At 39.4% G+C, this 21,240-nt stretch overlaps 2 pseudogenes; both read right to left on the minus strand.

The window, feature by feature from the left end:
• Positions 1-511: 511 nt before the first annotated feature.
• Positions 512-9,458, minus strand: LOC115431600 (ornithine decarboxylase-like; annotated as a pseudogene).
• Positions 9,459-12,694: 3,236 nt separating this feature from the next.
• LOC115431606 (ornithine decarboxylase-like) lies at positions 12,695-20,904 on the minus strand (annotated as a pseudogene).
• Positions 20,905-21,240: the final 336 nt, after the last annotated feature.

Genomic DNA, 21,240 nt, shown 5'->3' on the forward strand with positions numbered 1-21,240 from the left:
TTTTTAAGTACCTTCGATGCTTCTTGAGCAGTGACCATTGTACCGTTAGGGTTATAGCTGAGCTATGTTAAACAGATATAGATTATGCTTCAGTTACATGTTACATGAAATTTAATAGCGTGCATATTGGTTTTACAGTTTCAAAAAAAGAGCAAACATTATAAGGTTAAACAAAAACTACACATTTTCCACATCTTTGTGTTTTTCATACAAGTGAAAATAGCTGTCCTGTATTTATGACAAATACTACCTTAAAATATCTAAAAAAAAAAATCTAAATATTAATTTTTACTATTGTTGAAACATATACCAGCAGTCTACATAAAGTTATCAGTGACTTTAAAATTTATAGTTTCAGGATAGTGCATGCACCCATACTGCAATACAGAGAAAAATTCTACACTCTGAAAATAATCTGTATTACAGAAAGAGTTAATTAACTTGCATGAGTAAATTACTTTATTTTCTCTATTGGTCCTGGATCTTACTTATATAATAAATGACCTCAGCACTAAGACAAGTTGAACATGTTCCATGTCTGAGCAGATAAAACAGGGTAAACGTGTGCTTTGTAAAAGCAATTGAAGTCAGATGAACAACACACAGAGTAGGCTCCCATGTTGTCAATAAGAAGCCAGTCCCCAACTTGTACCTCAGGCATCCAGTAGGTGGCAGTGACTCTGTCCACGCTGCTGCAGGTCGGACCCCAGATAATGGACCGGTATCTCTTCTCACCGCTCTCCACCACCTATGGACATTACATTTAGGACAAACATCTGGCTGCATATAAAGTATGTAGTATATGATCAATTACCCTGTGGAGTACGGAGCCACATTTGTGTGGGCAGGATAAGATATGAGGCAGTTTAAGGAGCCAAAGACTCCATCACTGATGTAGTACATCATCACTCTGTCATTCTCAGGATCTGGGAAAGCAGACATTTTACAATTAACATTTTAGCTAAAACACAAGAAGTGGTTGAACACTAACAAGGAGTATTTAGATAATTCTGTTACCATTTGATCATTTGCTGATCAGTTACGAACTAGTACAATTATAACAGTGTCTCACATTTCCTTATTTTACATGACATGGAAACATCAGTATGATAATATCCTGTTAGTGACAGAACTGGAGCTTTGTGCCCACAGTGTGATGTCACAGGATAATGTCTGGTGTGGGTATGGTCTATAGCAGACCTGGGCATTTTACGGCCCGCGGGCCGCATGCCCATGTACGGTTCGTAAGAAATTACAAAATAAACGGATTTTCTCATTTTACCTAACGCGTGGATTGAATGTGCATTACTTTTATTTTGAAGTTGTGTTTTTTTTTTACGTTGTGCATAGGTACGTAAGGTATGTAAGGTATGTAAGTCATGCATGTTACTGAACTGACGTTGTCGTAAGCAGGTTACAGGTGTTAGGATGACTTTCACCCCCAGAATGTCGACTAAAAAAAGAAAGGTAGATGCTGAATGCAGGGTTTTCCAGAAGACATGGACTGCTAAGTATTTATTTACTGAAGTCAGAGGTAAAGCGGTGTGTTTGGTTTGCAGAGACCAGATTGCCGTGTTCAAAGATTACAATTTGAGTCGACATCATGAGACAAAACATTCAGAGAAATATAAAAACTTGAATGATGCTGAAATGGCGTGGATATTGGAAGATTTGGTAGCTTAGCTACAAAGTGACAAGGGTTTTTTACCAAGCTTCACACATCCAGGGATGCAGCAACCAGGACCAGCTTTGTAATACCCCACAAAATCACTAAAAACAGTAAGCCATTCTCAGAGGGAGAGTTTGTAAAAGAGTGCTTGGTGGACTCTGCAGCACTAATATGTCCTGAAAAACAAGAAGCATTTGAGCAACTCCCGCTGTCCAGGCGCACCGTGACCAGAAGGATCGAGGACATTGTGGGAAATTTGGAGCTTCAGCTGCAACGTGAAGTGGCAAATTTGGACTTTTTTTCCTTGACTTTGGACGAGAGCTGTGATGTCCGTGACACAGCCCAGTTACTTGTATTTGTCTGTGGGATAACGGACTTCAGCAGCAATGCGACCAATGAAAGGGACGACGACGGGGAGCGATCTGTTCACAGAGGTAAATGCATGCATGGACACACTGGGACTGAAATGGGACAGACTGACGGGTGTCACAACGGACGGTTGTCCAAATCTAACAGGAAAAAGGGTCGGGCTGTTGAAACGTATGTAAGACAAAGTGACTGAAATCAACCCAGATCAGAAAGTGTTATTTTTGTGTTGTATTTACATCAGCATGTGTTGTGCAAGTCAGTGCTTAAAATGGACGATGTGATTGATGTTGTAACTAAAATAGTAAACTTTATCAGGGCACGAGCATTGAATCACAGGCAGTTTGTTGCACTTTTAGAGGAGCACGAGACTGAACATAGTGACATCAGCTATCACACAGCTGTCTGATGGCTCAGCCTGGGCAAAGTGCTGAAAAGAGTCTGGGATCTGAAAGCAGTGGTCCGAGAGTTTTGTGAGAAGAAAGGCAAAGACATCCCAGAGCTCAGATAAGAAGTGGATGGCAGATTTTGCATTTGCTGTTGATGTGACTACACTGATGACTGCACTGAACACTAAACTGCAAGGCAAGGGCCTTTTTGTCCATGAAATGCACCACCTGGTGGAGGCTTTCATGACGAAGTTACAGTTTCTTTCTAGGCAACTGGAGAGCAACAATCTCACTCATATGCAAACCCTGAAAGAAGTTGCACCATCAGATGATAACCTCCGCAGGTACTCATCTATGTTAGGAGCACTGCATGGTGACTTTTCAAGGCGATTTAAAGATCTCAGAACAATGGAGAGTGAAATGCACTTGATTTCCTCTCCATTTACCTGCAGTGCGGATGATGTCCAGCTGGAACTCATTGACCTGCAGTCTGATGCAGTACTGGCAGAGCACTTTAAGTCACAACCACTGCTGAAATTCTACTCTTGACATGCTCAGAAGATGTTTGCTCTCTTTGGCTCTACCTATATATGTGAACAAACATTCTCAGTGATGAAGTTTAACAAGTCCAGGTACAGATCAAGGTTATAATAGTTTTGGATTTTTAATTATAGTTTAGTTTTAATTAGTTTTGACTTTTTTTCTCTTATTCAGTTAGTTTTAATTAGTTTTTAGAGCAGGTTTGTTAGTTTTTATTAGTTATCGTTTTTTTCTGAATGCTTAGTTTTAGTTTAGTTTAGTGTTTAGTATTAGTTTTAGTTATTTCATATATTTTATCTTCCTCATCATCCTATTCAAAGAAATTAGTGAGGCGTGGATATGGGCTACCCTGGACACTTTATTTGGGGGTCGGGTTAGGGCGACTCATGGACTGAGCAGAGACACAATGTACCGTACAATGTATAAATTCCCTATAGCAGGTTGAGGTGGGGGTGCAATCCATACACAACGTCACTTACGTGAAGCAATGCGAAGATGTGCAAAGTATGAGAGGAGATGCACAAAGCAGCCAGCAGTTAAAGCAGATAGAAACATATATAAACCAGCTAACCAGCAGTTAAAGCAGATAGGAACATATATAAACCAGCTAACCAGCAGTTAAAGCAGATAGAAACATATATAAACCAGCTAACCAGCAGTTAAAGCAGATAGAAACATATATAAACCAGCTAACCAGCAGTTAAAGCAGATAGAAACATATATGAACCAGCTAACCAGCAGTTAAAGCAGATAGGAACATATTATAAACCAGCTAACCAGCAGTTAAAGCAGATAGAAACATATATAACCAGCTAACCAGCAGTTAAAGCAGATAGAAACATATATAAACCAGCAGTTAAAGCAGATAGAAACATATATAAACCACTTATAAACATATATAACCCAGTTCCTCATCACTAAACCACACCTTAGCAGATATCTCATCTCTTAATCATCTCCAGTTCCATTATTAGCCAACTTTGCTTCAGTTCAGTTCAGCTAGCTGTAGCTAGTAACATCAAACGTTTTTTAACATTCTAACAGGTTCCATACCTCTGTAATTGGATTAGTTTTCATCCTCCTCTTTTCTCCTCTTCTAAACTGTGCAGTTCAGGGCTTGGAAGGCCTTTTCATGATGATAAACTCTCCAGTTTTAACCTGGATGCTAGTCCTGTTTGACTCTGTCCTTTAGCTCTGCTCTGTCTCTGTCACTCACGCGCACACACACGGTACGCCAAAAAAAAAAAGAAAAAAAAAGAAAAAAACCCGACCCATGTATCACTAAAGTAAACCCCAGACAGGACTGTGCTGCTTTGTCCCAGCTTTAGTCTGTATGTTCCAGGTAGAGTGTGGACCAGAAGATGACTGGAAACCACCAGTGACCAGACATGACAGACTGTGTAGTGTTGTATGATGTCACCAGCTCAACTGCTGGAGCCAAATAAATTAATTTCATATCAATCCGACATTGACAGAAACGAAAACGAAGGGAATTGTATCCATAATTTTTATATGTTTTAGTTAGTTTTGTAAGCTCACAATACAGTTTCAGTTAGTTATCGTTTTTTTCTTTTAATTAGAGTTTTTATTAATTTCAGTTAACGAAAATGTTTTTTCAATTTTAGTTTTCGTCATTTCGTTCGTTTTCGTTAACGATAATAACCTTGGTACAGATCCTATCTTACTGATGATCATCTGTCAGCTGAGCTTCGCATCTCCACCTCAGACATTCAACCTGACTTTGATGCACTTGTTAAAGACCAACAGAGACTAGATTTCTCTCACTGAACAAGAGAAAAGAACTGAAAAACACAGAATGAGTGATGAGTGTGAATATGATTTAACTACAAATGTAGGCATCATTATTTTCTAATATGATGTATCTTACTGAAAGTGGCTGAAAATGGTCACTAATATAATGACTCAAAAACTGTTCAAATGTTCATATTTTGTTAACCATTGTTTTGAGAAATTTTATTAAGTAAATGTCATTTCTTCTAAGATAACCTCTCTTTTTCATTGCTCAATTATAACATATACTCTCACCAGTCTTACCAACCTATCAAAACAATGTTATTTACTATTTTATATAAAGAAACACAATTAATATAATGCAGACTTTAGTTCAGCCTTTCGGTCCGGCCCTCCAAAATTTTTTCTTGTTCTCATGTGGCCCCATGTAAAAAATAATTGCCCACCCCTGGTCTATAGACACATTATACACACCTCTGATTTGAGTCACATCATCCATGACAACTTTTTTAGCAAAAACGTTCACAGCCAGTGTGAAGGCTGAGTCCACATAGTACCGTCCTGGTTCAGCAATGACCTGCACCCCACTGTCAGCCGGGAAGAATTCATCCAACGCCTCGTTGATTACCTTTGAAAACTAGGACAATAAAATACCACAGGTATACAATCATACATACAGGTTGTAATAAATTCTAGATAATTTTATCTGAACATCAGGAGGAGCACCACATCTCAATTACTTCCCCTCTGGTCTTTGACCTATAAATACCTATCATGCAACATGTGCAATGAGCCACAAAACATAGAATAACATGAAAACTAAAAGCCTTTTTAGCATAACTTTAACCAGGGAGCAGCTTTCACTTCAAATCAACAGGAACCATTTGAGGTCTGAATTCCAGTTCTAAACAACAGGTGGTTATTATGGATAATTCTATAACCCAGTATCATGGGTTTTGTGTGTATTCTGCACCCACCTTGAATGTGATCAGTTCTAGAAGACTCCTATCATCCATTCCAGTGGCTCATAATGTATTGAAAAGTGGACAACCACTCCAGATTTAGAAGCTATGGACATGATTCCACCTACAGATGCCCATTTAATGGTGCATTCTGACTTGAGTTTGTCTGACTGTCTTTAACTGAATCCATTAATCATTTGCTTTTGTAGTTTTCTGGTTCATACTGTAGAAACACGTAATCATCAAGATATTCTTTATACCTCATCAAATTGAATCTGAAAGCCCTCTTTCCCAGGGAATCCACCACCGATATCTAATAGTCTCATCTGAAATCCCAGCAAAACCTGAAAGAAAAATATCTGTCAGTTAGTACTTTAACAAAAACAACCTAAGATTATTAAGAGTCTGGCCTATAGACTAGCTCTAAATAAAGTGTCATGAGACAAATTTTGTTATGATTTGACACTATATATATAAAATTTGACTGATTGACTTGATTGATGAAAAGTAGTAAATATACTGTTTCTAAAAATACTGAACGTGAGGCCTATCCCAAAACAAAACAAATGAAGTGTGTAGTAATGGGGACCAGACCGCCTATGTCAAGACCGAGTCTTTGAAGGGTTGAGACCAAAACCGTTGGTTTTCAAATGGAGTCGAGACCGAGTCAAAACCGAGTCTTTCAGGAGTCGAGACTGAGTCAAGACAAAGACCATAAAACAAGTCAGTTTTCATAGCAATGATTTAATACCACCCCAACAACAGTTAGATCTACAGACTAAGCTAGTCTGGGAAATGTTTACAGGAGCAGTCTGACACACTCTTGTCTACTTAACTTCTTCGTATGGACTTTTCACTATCATTAAAAAAAAATCCCTGCCATATGCATCATCTTCTGCCAGTTTTCAAAACTGCTTCAACAGCACTGCTCTGTCATCAACATGTTAAGCCCATCCAAGTCTTTGGCAATTACTGTTTTGTGATTAGGAAAGGCAAATTTTATGACTCCAGATTGGTCGCTCATCTTGTCTCTGCTCTGTGATTGCAGCAGCAACTGAAGTGAAGTCACTGATACTCACTGAATGCAGAATCTTTGCATTGCACCATGGGATGTACTTTTCAAATAATGCCCGTCAACATTCCAAGATTGGACTCAAGTACTACAACACTAAGTGTGTTAAAAATTGTGTTCTACATTTCACGTTTTATGTATTTGATTATTATGTGATAAACTTCTTGCACCACCTGCTGTTGTGGAGGATGAAAATTTCAAATCCTTCATCATAAACACAGCAGAAAGACTAAAAACAGGTATATGCTGTGGTTATTACTCAGACATGATCTGTTACAGTCATGTGATCTACCAACATGTACTTAATGGGTATTTAATAAACTAAATGTATTTGTTAATCATGTTCTGTTCTTGCTAAAACACTTATATATAGCATGTGTCTTTTTTCATTTGCTAAGTTTTGTCAGGAAATGACCTCTCTACTTACCGCTGTGTCAAAGACATGCCGAGCATCTTCGATGGCCTGTCTGTACGCCAAACTATCTGTGCATCCACTACCTACATGGAAACTGACTCCGATGACCTCTAAGTCCAGCTCTTTACATCGTTCCAGCAGCTTCTTAACCACTGATGGTTTGGTTCCAAACTTTTGGCTGAGTTTTATTGCTGACTTGGAGTCATCCACTGCAATCCGCAGAACTAGTCTGGAAAGATTGTTGTTAACCAGTGAAGAACGAACAATTCACAATAGGATCTGATCAACACAACACTTTGTGTTTTACTTACTTTGCTCTGGTGTGACAAGCAGAAATCTTTAGGAGTTCCTCCTCACAGTCAAATGTCATCATGTCCACTCCACGAGTACTGGCATATTTGATGTGGGATTGTGGTTTTGTGGTATGTGCGAAAATGATTTTCTCAGGAGTGACTCCAAGAGACAAGACCAGCTCTATCTCACCCTGTAATCAATGAAAATGTGTTTAAAATGTGCAAGGAAATAAGAGGAAAACATCTCCAAGTGAAGACTGTGGACGACAGAAAACACAGTGTTGGATTGTTTTGGGAGTACCTTGCTGGCACAGTCAAAGCCTGTACCCAGAGTGCTCAGCATCCTGATCACTGCTGGGGTGCTGTTGCACTTCACTGCATAGAAAGGCTTCACTCGAGGTAGAGTCCTGAGCCATCTGATGTGCTTTTGGTGTAAATCATCCAAATTTGCCACATGGAATGACACTTCACTGTCCTGAATAAATGAAGCAGAATTCACTTACACAATGTATTAATAACACAACTGGAGGTATATGATGTCTGGGATACTTACCACTGAATGACGCTCTTTGATTTTATCATTTATGAAATCACTGATAGTTTTGGTTGTATCTAAAATTTCAATGTCACAAAGATCCATGACTAACACTGAAATTAAAAAAATTGAAGAAACAGATACGTCAGCATACACTTAAAAATATAAACTTCTCAAGCTCAAATACAAAAGTCTTCAAATTATGTTGTACAAGCAGACATTAGCTCTGAACACACACTTAGAAGTTCTTCTCCTCAACAAGTGTTCTCCTCTGGTCCAAACTTAAGTAGAAAGTCACACCAACAGTGTGAGTTTATAAATGATGGTTTTCCCCTCCTACAATTTTAATGTGGCACCAGGAGCTCATCCTTTGTTGACATCAGATAAACCCAACTCTTGGTTGACTTCATCCCAGATCATAGCCAGCCGCACCTTTTTTTTTTCTTTTTTTTTTTTTTTCCAATTGTAAGAAGACTGCAGGGGCAGTGGCGTTTCTAGCTCATTTTTGGGAGTGCTGAAGAGAATTTTTTAATGTCCATTTTTAACAAGCTATACAAATGTCCAAACCATATACAGTAAATGGTAGAGCAGCACACCCTGCCTCGAAAATGGTTTGATCAAACCCCCCACCCACCTTTCCCCGACTCGGACTCTGAGTCTTCATCTGCACAGAGCATGTGCAGCCTTCCAGAGTTGATGAGATACTGTAGTGGTGTAAGTACCTGGTTTAAACCAGGATATGTGACACATTTCTTTATTTCTACCACTCGATACCAACACATGATTATCACCAGTCCTCATCTGCATCTGCAAACGTAGATCACTGATGTTGTTAGGTATGACTGAGCTGATGGTTTTTGTAGCTAGGAAACATTCCAGGTGGTCTGTCAACCTCTGTCCTCTGTTTGAACTGGAAGGATCTCATCAGTGATATAAGATTTTTTTTTTTTTTTTTTTTAAGAGCCAGGTTCAGGTAAGAGTGTAAGATCAAATAGTGTGACTTCATTTTCCACAGAAACCAAATATTCTATTAGACTGATGTTGTAAGTTGGATAAATGTATCAGTTTATATCTCTTTTTCCATATGAAACACATTGTTTCGTTATTTGCCTTTTGGTTGACAATATAAAGAGAGAGAGGGGAGCAGAGAGAGGGCTTTTTTTTGTTAGTATTCTTATTAGTATTTTTTCATATTTATGTAGGCCTTCATCTAGTTGAATACAATATATGTGTGTGTGATTGTTTGTGAAAGGAGGGAGAGATGAAAGAAGGGAAGGAGAGGAAAGAGTGCAAGATCAGGAAGAACCAGGTAAGAAAAAGGATGACAGAATAGTGGAAAATCAGTAACTGAAAGAAACAAAAAAGCATGCCATTCACAATATAATTTTACTACTGTGCTGACCCATGGGAAACCATGGGTTCTAGATGTGATAGATAATAAACTCACCTCTGATACACTTCATTCTTTTACTGTCCTGATAAATTCCACTGGCATTTTCAGATGAATAACCACTCATAAACTCTTAGCTGGCATGTCTGTTTCTGCACATGAAATCTGACACCATGGCAATGTGGCCCAGTTTTTGTTGTTACTAGTAGGGCTGTGCGACTGAAAAATCATAGAGTGTAAAAACATCTAAGCAGCATATAGTCGGTCCACGACCTCAACTCAGGTTTAATGTGAACTCACACAAACTGATCAATACAATTAATCAATCAATAATATCCATGTCCAAAAAAACAGCTGATGAACATCATGTCACACATAGAAGAAAAACACAAACACATATGAATGTGAGTCCACTACAGTCCAGTAAAATCCACTATATAGTCCAACCCCCATACCCCAGTCTGCTCCAGTCCACTAGAGTCCCTTAGAGTCCACTTCAGACTGTAGTTTTATTCCAGTCTTCTTCCATCTGTGTCCACAGACTCTGTCAGACTGGTCCATGGGTCCAGTGTGTGTTCAGGCAGACTGGAGGTCCCCTCTAACCAGTCCAGGTCCTGGTTCTCAGTGTGTGAAGGACACTTGGACCTTCATGGTGCCCAGGTGGTCTGTAGGGAGCTGGGCTGTGGGGCTCCTGGGCTCCTCCAGGGGGCGCTCTATGGAGAAGTGGAGGCTCCTGTGGTCCAGACGTTCCAGTGAGAAGGCCATGAGTCTGCTCTGCTGGACTGTGGAAGCTCAGGGTCACAGACCTGCTCATCTGGAACAGCTGTGGACCTTACCTGCACAGGTGGAGCTTTGAGTGACACCAGCTGACATCAGTTCACTCACTTTAATCTCATTTATCTGTCACTTGTATTTGATCAGATCCTGATGATGTCAGACTGGTGGGAGGAGCCAGTCGCTGTAAGGGTGAAGTAAAGATGAAATATCATGGAGAATGGAGACCCATGGATTATGGTTATTATTCCTCTGAGCCCTGGACCCTGAAGGCAGCAGATGTCATATGTCGTCGACTGGACTGTGGATCTTCTGTTTCGAGGAGAAGATCTGGTCCATCTGGTCCTTTGTGGGTCATCAGCACCATCTGTCTTCTCTCTACATCTACACTGACGGACTTCCAGCTGTATGTGGATCTGCTAGACTCTGAGGACACCATGAAAACATCACTGACACTAAACCATCTCCTTAAATGCAGATGTTTGACATGTGCCACATATTTCCAGCAGGCCTGTAACGGTACACATACCAAACCAAACTGTTTCGGTACGCACCTGTTTGGTTCGGTACACAGCTGTACCGAAATGGCACAGTATGATGAGAAAAAGAAAAAGGAATGAAAGACGTTGGTCGATGCAGAAGTTTAAATCTTTACAGGTTCCACACGTACATATTGAAGGAGTGCACATTGACCCGAAATATGAAATAGCAGCAGATATGAGGTTAAAAACACAACAAATATGATGTGAACCTGGAAGGAAGAGACTGAAGACCCTCCACCATCATTACAGTACTGTTTAGGATCACATCAGGTTCAGGTGAAAGAGACGTTGATAAGACGAACGTTGTTTGCAGCCTATGGTTGGTAGTTCTAAAACACTTGCTCTCTCGCTCTCTCTCTCTCTCTGTCTCTCACACACACTGTAGAATAGAGGAATAGAACCCGGGAGTTGGACCTTGAAAGTATGTAAAGTTTCACTTTCGTTTCACGTCAGTGTTAGTTATGGACCACAACCCCACATATATAACTGTGCCCCCCACAAAAAAACAAACCCCCCCCCCCCCGTGCTTTTGACAGATCACACCCTGCACACACACACACACACACTCACACACACACACACACACACACACACATACAGGGTGTCCCAAAAAAATGACATAATCTGAGATGTCCATATCGGAGTCACTACATGGTCTGGAGAAATGATACTTAACAAGAAAAGCACTCGAAGAGCGCAGACCTCCGCCAAGACAGATCTGCCCCTCTCGATCACCACCAAAATGTAATCAGTTGTTCCTTGTGCCAGTATCAACATTTCCTATAAATTTCATGAAAATCTGTCCATAACTTTTTGAGTTATCGTGCTAACAGACAAACAAACACGCAAGCACACAAAGCAAAGTGATCACAGTACCTCCTGGTGGAGGTAATAAGATTTATTTTGGACATAAAATGTTTCATTCTACAAATTTCAAATAAAAATTCTGGGAGATGATCATTTTACATTGTTCAAAAGTTATTACAAATGTTCAATGTGTGCACTGCTCTGGGGCACTCATAAGTGGGGGTAAACATGACAAATTCATGGGGCCCAGCATTTGTGGGGGGCACATAAAGTAGTGGAGGGGGTCCAGTGGATACAGGTTAGAAGCTGTGAAAATTTCGTGTAGATCTGCTGTATAAGAAAGGCATGTCGGGAGTCGGACTTTGAAAACATGTTAAGTTTCAGTTTTGTTTTTCGCTAGCGTAAGTAATGCTATTTATGGACCGCACCCCCCCTAACCCATAAGGTAAGGTAAGGTAAGGACAGGTAAATGTGTGAAGATAATGCACAGGGGGCCTGGGCTTCCACTACATCTGCCTGATGGCCATAACATAAGTTGTAGCAGGTATGTAGAATGAAAACATTATTTCAGATCATCACTGCCTTTGTAACTATTGACCTCATTGCATCATCCACAGCAACTGATTGTACACAAGCAAGAATGTCAAACAATACATTTTTTAAGTACCTTCGATGCTTCTTGAGCAGTGACCCATTGTACCGTTAGGGTTATAGCTGAGCTATGTTTAAACAGATATAGATTATGCTTCAGTTACATGTTACATGAAATTTAATAGCGTGCATATTGGTTTTACAGTTTCAAAAAAAGAGCAAACATCATAAGGTTAAAACAAAAACTACACATTTTCCACATCTTTGTGTTTTTCATACAAGTGAAAACAGCTGTCCTGTATTTATGACAAATACTACCTTAAAATATCTAAAAAAAAAAAAAAAAAATCAAAATATTCATTTTTACTATTGTTGAAACATATACCAGCAGTCTACATAAAGTTATCAGTGACTTTAAAATTTATAGTTTCAGGATAGTGCATGCACCCATACTGCAATACAGAGAAAAATTCTACACTCTGAAAATAATCTGTTTGTATTACAGAAAGAGTTTAATTAACTTGCATGAGTAAATTACTTTTATTTTCTCTATTGGTCCTGCATCTTACTTATAATATATAATAAATGACCTCAGCACTAAGACAAGTTGAACATGTTCCATGTCTGAGCAGATAAAACAGGGTAAATGTCTGCTTTGTCAAAGAAACTGAAGTCAGATGAACAACACACAGAGTAGGCTCCCATGTTGTCAATAAGAAGCCAGTCCCCAACTTGAACCTCAGGCATCCAGTAGTTGGCAGTGACTCTGTCCAGGCTGTCGCAGGTCGGACCCCAGATAATGGACCGGTATCTCTTCTCACCGCTCTCCACCACCTATGGACATTACATTTAGGACAAACATCTGGCTGCATATAAAGTATGTAGTATATGATCAAATTACCCTGTGGAGATACGGAGCCACATTTGTGTGGGCAGGATCATATATGAGGCAGTTTAAGGAGCCAAAGACTCCATCACTGATGTAGTACATCATCACTCTGTCATTCTCAGGATCTGGGAAAGCAGACATTTTACAATTAACATTTTAGCCAAAACACAAGAAGTGGTTGAACACTAACAATGAGTATTTAGGTAATTCTGTTACCATTTGATCATTTGCTGATCAGTTACTAACTAGTACAATTATAAGTGTCTCACATCTCCTGACTTTACATGACATGGAAACATCAGTATGATAATATCCTGTTAGTGACAGAACTGGAGCTTTGTGCCCACAGTGTGATGTCACAGGATAATGTCTGGTGTGGATATGGTCTATAGCAGACCTGGGCATTTTACGGCCCGCAGGCTCTGACCGGCCCATGTAAGATTCGTAAGACATTACAAAATAAACGGATTTTCTCATTTTACCTAACGCGTGGATTGAATGTGCATTGGTTTTATTTTGAAGTTGTGGTTTTTTTTACGTTGTGCATAGGTACGTAAGGTATGTAAGTCATGCATGTTACTGAACTGACGTTGTCGTAAGCAGGTTACAGGTGTTAGGATGACTTTCACCCCCAGAATGTCGACTAAAAAAAGAAAGGTAGATGCTGAATGCAGGGTTTTCCAGAAGACATGGACTGCTAAGTATTTATTTACTGAAGTCAGAGGTAAAGCGGTGTGTTTGGTTTGCAGAGACCAGATTGCCGTGTTCAAAGATTACAATTTGAGTCGACATCATGAGACAAAACATTCAGAGAAATATAAAAACTTGAATGATGCTGAAATGGCGTGGATATTGGAAGATTTGGTAGCTAAGCTACAAAAGTGACAAGGGTTTTTTACCAAGCTTCACACATCCAGGGATGCAGCAACCAGGACCAGCTTTGTAATACCCCACAAAATCACTAAAAACAGTAAGCCATTCTCAGAGGGAGAGTTTGTAAAAGAGTGCTTGGTGGACTCTGCAGCACTAATATGTCCTGAAAAACAAGAAGCATTTGAGCAACTCCCGCTGTCCAGGCGCACCGTGACCAGAAGGATCGAGGACATTGTGGGAAATTTGGAGCTTCAGCTGCAACGTGAAGTGGCAAATTTGGACTTTTTTTCCTTGACTTTGGACGAGAGCTGTGATGTCCGTGACACAGCCCAGTTACTTGTATTTGTCTGTGGGATAACGGACTTCAGCAGCAATGCGACCAATGAAAGGGACGACGACGGGGAGCGATCTGTTCACAGAGGTAAATGCATGCATGGACACACTGGGACTGAAATGGGACAGACTGACGGGTGTCACAACGGACGGTTGTCCAAATCTAACAGGAAAAAGGGTCGGGCTGTTGAAACGTATGTAAGACAAAGTGACTGAAATCAACCCAGATCAGAAAGTGTTATTTTTGTGTTGTATTTTACATCAGCATGTGTTGTGCAAGTCAGTGCTTAAAATGGACGATGTGATTGATGTTGTAACTAAAATAGTAAACTTTATCAGGGCACGAGCATTGAATCACAGGCAGTTTGTTGCACTTTTAGAGGAGCACGAGACTGAACATAGTGACATCAGCTATCACACAGCTGTCTGATGGCTCAGCCTGGGCAAAGTGCTGAAAAGAGTCTGGGATCTGAAAGCAGTGGTCCGAGAGTTTTGTGAGAAGAAAGGCAAAGACATCCCAGAGCTCAGATAAGAAGTGGATGGCAGATTTTGCATTTGCTGTTGATGTGACTACACTGATGACTGCACTGAACACTAAACTGCAAGGCAAGGGCCTTTTTGTCCATGAAATGCACCACCTGGTGGAGGCTTTCATGACGAAGTTACAGTTTCTTTCTAGGCAACTGGAGAGCAACAATCTCACTCATATGCAAACCCTGAAAGAAGTTGCACCATCAGATGATAACCTCCGCAGGTACTCATCTATGTTAGGAGCACTGCATGGTGACTTTTCAAGGCGATTTAAAGATCTCAGAACAATGGAGAGTGAAATGCACTTGATTTCCTCTCCATTTACCTGCAGTGCGGATGATGTCCAGCTGGAACTCATTGACCTGCAGTCTGATGCAGTACTGGCAGAGCACTTTAAGTCAAAACCACTGCTGAAATTCTACTCTTGACATGCTCAGAAGATGTTTGCTCTCTTTGGCTCTACCTATATATGTGAACAAACATTCTCAGTGATGAAGTTTAACAAGTCCAGGTACAGATCAGGTTATAATAGTTTTGGATTTTTAATTATAGTTTAGTTTTAATTAGTTTTGACTTTTTTTTCTCTTATTCAGTTAGTTTTAATTAGTTTTAGAGCAGGTTTGTTAGTTTTTATTAGTTATCGTTTTTTTCTGAATGCTTAGTTTTAGTTTAGTTTAGTGTTTAGTATTAGTTTTAGTTATTTCATATATTTTATCTTCCTCATCATCCTATTCAAAGAAATTAGTGAGGCGTGGATATGGGCTACCCTGGACACTTTATTTGGGGGTCGGGTTAGGGCGGCTCATGGACTGAGCAGAGACACAATGTACCGTACAATGTATAAATTCCCTATAGCAGGTTGAGGTGGGGTGCAATCCATACACAACGTCACTTACGTGAAACAATGCGAAGATGTGCAAAGCATGACAGGAGATGCACAAAGCAGCCAGCAGTTAAAGCAGATAGAAACATATATAAACCAGCTAACCAGCAGTTAAAGCAGATAGAAACATATATTAACCAGCAGTTAAAGCAGATAGAAACATATATAAACCAGCTAACCAGCAGTTAAAGCAGATAGGAACATATATAACCAGCTAACCAGCAGTTAAAGCAGATAGGAACATATATAAACCAGCTAACCAGCAGTTAAAGCAGATAGAAACATATTATAAACCAGCAGTTAAAGCAGATAGAAACATATATAAACCAGCTAACCAGCAGTTAAAGCAGACAGAAACATATACAAACCACTTATAAACATATCTAACCCAGTCCATCAGCAGTAAACCACACCTTAGCACATCTCTCATCTCTTAATCATCTCCAGTTCCATTATTAAGCCAACTTTGCTTCAGTTCAGTTCAGCTAGCTGTAGCTGTAACATCAAACGTTTTTGAACATTCTAACAGGTTCCATACCTCTGTAATTGGATTAGTTTTCATCCTCCTCTTTTCTCCTCTTCTAAACTGTGCAGTTCAGGGCTTGGAAGGCCTTTTCATGGTGATAAACTCTCCAGTTTTAACCTGGATGCTAGTCCTGTTTGACTCTGTCCTTTAGCTCTGCTCTGTCTCTGTCACTCACGCGCACACACACGGTACGCCAAAAAAAAAAAAGAAAAAAAAAGAAAAAAAACCCGACCCATGTATGACTACAGTAAACCCCAGACAGGACTGTGCTGCTGTGTCCCAGCTTTAGTCTGTATGTTCCAGGTAGAGTGTGGACCAGAAGACGACTGGAAACCACCAGTGACCAGACATGACAGACTGTGTAGTGTTGTATGATGTCACCAGCTCAAACTGCTGGAGCCAAATAAATTAATTTCATATCAATCCGACATTGACAGAAACGAAAACGAAGGGAATTGTATCCATAATTTTTATACGTTTTAGTTAGTTTTGTAAGCTCACAATACAGTTTCAGTTAGTTATCGTTTTTTTCTTTTAATTAGAGTTTTTATTTATTTCAGTTAACGAAAATGTTTTTTCAATTTTAGTTTTCGTCATTTCGTTCGTTTTCGTTAACGATAATAACCTTGGTACAGATCCTATCTTACTGATGATCATCTGTCAGCTGAGCTTCGCATCTCCACCTCAGACATTCAACCTGACTTTGATGCACTTGTTAAAGACCAACAGAGACTAGATTTCTCTCACTGAACAAGAGAAAAGAACTGAAAAACACAGAATGAGTGATGAGTGTGAATATGATTTAACTACAAATGTAGGCATCATTATTTTCTAATATGATGTATCTTACTGAAAGTGGCTGAAAATGGTCACTAATATAATGACTCAAAAACTGTTCAAATGTTCATATTTTGTTAACCATTGTTTTGAGAAATTTTATTAAGTAAATGTCATTTCTTCTAAGATAACCTCTCTTTTTCATTGCTCAATTATAACATATACTCTCACCAGTCTTACCAACCTATCAAAACAATGTTATTTACTATTTTATATAAAGAAACACAATTAATATTATGCAGACTTTAGTTCAGCCTTTCGGTCCGGCCCTCCAAAATATTTTCTTGTTCTCATGTGGCCCCATGTAAAAAATAATTGCCCACCCCTGGTCTATAGACACATTATACACACCTCTGATTTGAGTCACATCATCCATGACAACTTTTTTAGCAAAAACGTTCACAGCCAGTGTGAAGGCTGAGTCCACATAGTACCGTCCTGGTTCAGCAATGACCTGCACCCCACTGTCAGCTGGGAAGAATTCATCCAACGCCTCGTTGATTACCTTTGAAAACTAGGACAATAAAATACCACAGGTATACAATCATACATACAGGTCGTAATAAATTCTAGATAATCTTATGTGAACATCAGGAGAAGCACCACATCTCAATTACTCCCCCTCTGGTCTTTGACCTATAAATACCTATCATGCAACATGTGCAATGAGCCACAAAACATAGAATAACATGAAAACTAAAAGCCTTTTTAGCATAACTTTAACCAGGGAGCAGCTTTCACTTCAAATCAACAGGAACCATTTTGAGGTCTGAATTCCAGTTCTAAACAACAGGTGGTTATTATGGATAATTCTATAACCCAGTATCATGGGTTTTGTGTGTATTCTGCACCCACCTTGAATGTGATCAGTTCTAGAAGACTCCTATCATCCATTCCAGTGGCTCATAATGTCTTGAAAAGTGGACAACCACTCCAGATTTAGAAGCTATGGACATGATTCCACCTACAGATGCCCATTTAATGGTGCATTCTGACTTGAGTTTGTCTGACTGTCTTTAACTGAATCCATTAATCATTTGCTTTTGTAGTTTTCTGGTTCATACTGTAGAAACACGTAATCATCAAGATATTCTTTATACCTCATCAAATTGAATCTGAAAGCCCTCTTTCCCAGGGAATCCACCACCGATATCTAATAGTCTCATCTGAAATCCCAGCAAAACCTGAAAGAAAAATATCTGTCAGTTAGTAATTTAACAAAAACAACCTAAGATTATTAAGAGTCTGGCCTATAGACTAGCTCTAAATAAAGTGTCATGAGACAAATTTTGTTATGATTTGACACTATATAAATAAAATTTGACTGATTGACTTGATTGATGAAAAGTAGTAAAAATACTGTTTCTAAAAATACTGAACGTGAGGCCTATCCCAAAACAAAACAAAATGAAGTGTGTAGTAATGGGGACCAGACCGCCTATGTCAAGACCGAGTCTTTGAAGGGTTGAGACCAAAACCGTTGGTTTTCAAATGGAGTCGAGACCGAGTCAAAACCGAGTCTTTCAGGAGTCGAGACTGAGTCAAGACAAAGACCATAAAAACAAGTCAGTTTTCATAGCAATGATTTAATACCACCCCAACAACAGTTAGATCTACAGACTAAGCTAGTCTGGGAAATGTTTACAGGAGCAGTCTGACACACTCTTGTCTACTTAACCTCTTTGTATGGACTTTTCACTATCATTAAAAAAAAATCCCTGCCATATGCATCATCTTCTGCCAGTTTTTCAAAACTGCTTCAACAGCACTGCTCTGTCATCAACATGTTAAGCCCATCCAAGTCTTTGGCAATTACTGTTTTGTGATTATGACAGGAAAATTTTATGACTCCAGATTGGTCGCTCATCTTGTCTCTGCTCTGTGATTGCAGCAGCAACTGAAGTGAAGTCACTGATACTCACTGAATGCAGAATCTTTGCATTGCACCATGGGATGTACTTTTCAAATAATGCCCGTCAACATTCCAAGATTGGACTCAAGTACTACAACACTAAGTGTGTTAAAAATTGTGTTCTACATTTCACGTTTTATGTATTTGATTTTTATTGATAAACTTCTTGCACCTCCTGCTGTTGTGGAGGATGAAAATTTCAAATCCTTCATCATAAACACAGCAGAAAGACTAAAAACAGGTATATGCTGTGGTTATTACTCAGACATGATCTGTTACAGTCATGTGATCTACCAACATGTACTTAATGGGTATTTACTAAACTAAATGTATTTGTTAATCATGTTCTGTTCTTACAAAAACACCTATATATAGCATGTGTCTTTTTTCATTTGCTAAGTTTTGTCAGGAAATGACCTCTCTACTTACCGCTGTGTCAAAGACATGCCGAGCATCTTCGATGGCCTGTCTGTACGCCAAACTATCTGTGCATCCACTACCTACATGGAAACTGACTCCGATGACCTCTAAGTCCAGCTCTTTACATCGTTCCAGCAGCTTCTTAACCACTGATGGTTTGGTTCCAAACTTTTGGCTGAGTTTTATTGCTGACTTGGAGTCATCCACTGCAATCCGCAGAACTAGTCTGGAAAGATTGTTGTTAACCAGTGAAGAACAAACAATTCACAACAGGATCTGATCAACACAACACTTTGTGTTTACTTACTTTGCTCTGGTGTGACAAGCAGAAATCTTTAGGAGTTCCTCCTCACAGTCAAATGTCATCATGTCCACTCCACGAGTACTGGCATATTTGATGTGGGATTGTGGTATGTGCGAAAATGATTTTCTCAGGAGTGACTCCAAGAGACAAGACCAACTCTATCTCACCCTGTATTCAATGAAAATGTGTTTAAAATGTGCAAGGAAATAAGAGGAAAACATCTCCAAGTGAAGACTGTGGACAACAGAAAACACAGTGTTGGGTTGCTTTGGGAGTACCTTGCTGGCACAGTCAAAGCCTGTACCCAGAGTGCTCAGCATCCTGATCACTGCTGGGGTGCTGTTGCACTTCACTGCATAGAAAGGCTTCACTCGAGGTAGAGTCCTGAGCCATCTGATGTGCTTTTGGTGTAAATCATCCAAATTTGCCACATGGAATGGCACTTCACTGTCCTGAATAAATGAAGCAGAATTCACTTACACAATGTATTAATAACACAACTGGAGGTATATGATGTCTGGGATACTTACCACTGAATGACGCTCTTGATTTTATCATTTATGAAATCACTGATAGTTTTGGTTGTATCTAAAATTTCAATGTCACAAAGATCCATGACTAACACTGAAATTAAAAAAATTGAAGAAACAGATACGTCAGCATACACTTAAAATAAAAACTTCTCAAGCTCAAATACAAAAGTCTTCAAATTATGTTGTACAAGCAGACATTAGCTCTGAACACACACTTAGAAGTTCTTCTCCTCAACAAGTGTTCTCCTCTGGTCCAAACTTAAGTAGAAAGTCACACCAACAGTGTGAGTTTATCAATGATGGTTTTCCCCTCCTACAATTTTTAATGTGGCACCAGGAGCTCATCCTTTGTTGACATTAGATAAACGCAACTCTTGGTTGACTTCATCCCAGATCATAGCCAGCCGCACCTTTTTTTTCTTTTTTTTTTTTTTTTTTCCAATTGTAAGAAGACTGCAGGGGCAGTGGCGTTTCTAGCTCATTTTTGGGAGTGCTGAAGAGAATTTTTTTAATGTCCATTTTTAACAAGCTATACAAATGTCCAAACCATATACAGTACATGGTAGAGCAGCACACCCTGCCTCGAAAATGGTTTGATCCACCCCCCAACCCCCCCGCCTTTCCTCGACTCGGACTCTGAGTCTCCATCTGCACAGAGCATGTGCAGCCTTCCAGAGTTGATGAGATACTGTAGTGGTCTAAGTACCTGGTTTAAACCAGGATATGTGACACATTTCTTTATGTCTACCACTCGATACCAACACATGATTATCACCAGTCCTCATCTGTATCTGCAAACATAGATCACTGATGTTGTTAGGTATGACTGAGCTGATGGTTTTTGTAGCTAGGAAACATTCCAGGTGGTCTGTCAACCTCTGTCCTCTGTTTGAACTGGAAGGATCTCATCATTGATATAAGATTTTTTTTTTTTTTTAAAGAGCCAGGTTCAGGTAAGAGTGTAAGATCAAATAGTGTGACTTCATTTTCCACAGAAACCAAATATTCTATTAGATTGATATTGTAAGTTGGATAAATGTATCAGTTTATATCTCTTGTTCCATATGAAACACATTGTTTCGTTATTTGTCTTTGGTTGACA

The sequence above is a fragment of the Sphaeramia orbicularis genome, chromosome 2 (genome assembly GCF_902148855.1).
Source record: "Sphaeramia orbicularis chromosome 2, fSphaOr1.1, whole genome shotgun sequence".
NCBI lineage: Eukaryota > Metazoa > Chordata > Actinopteri > Kurtiformes > Apogonidae > Sphaeramia > Sphaeramia orbicularis.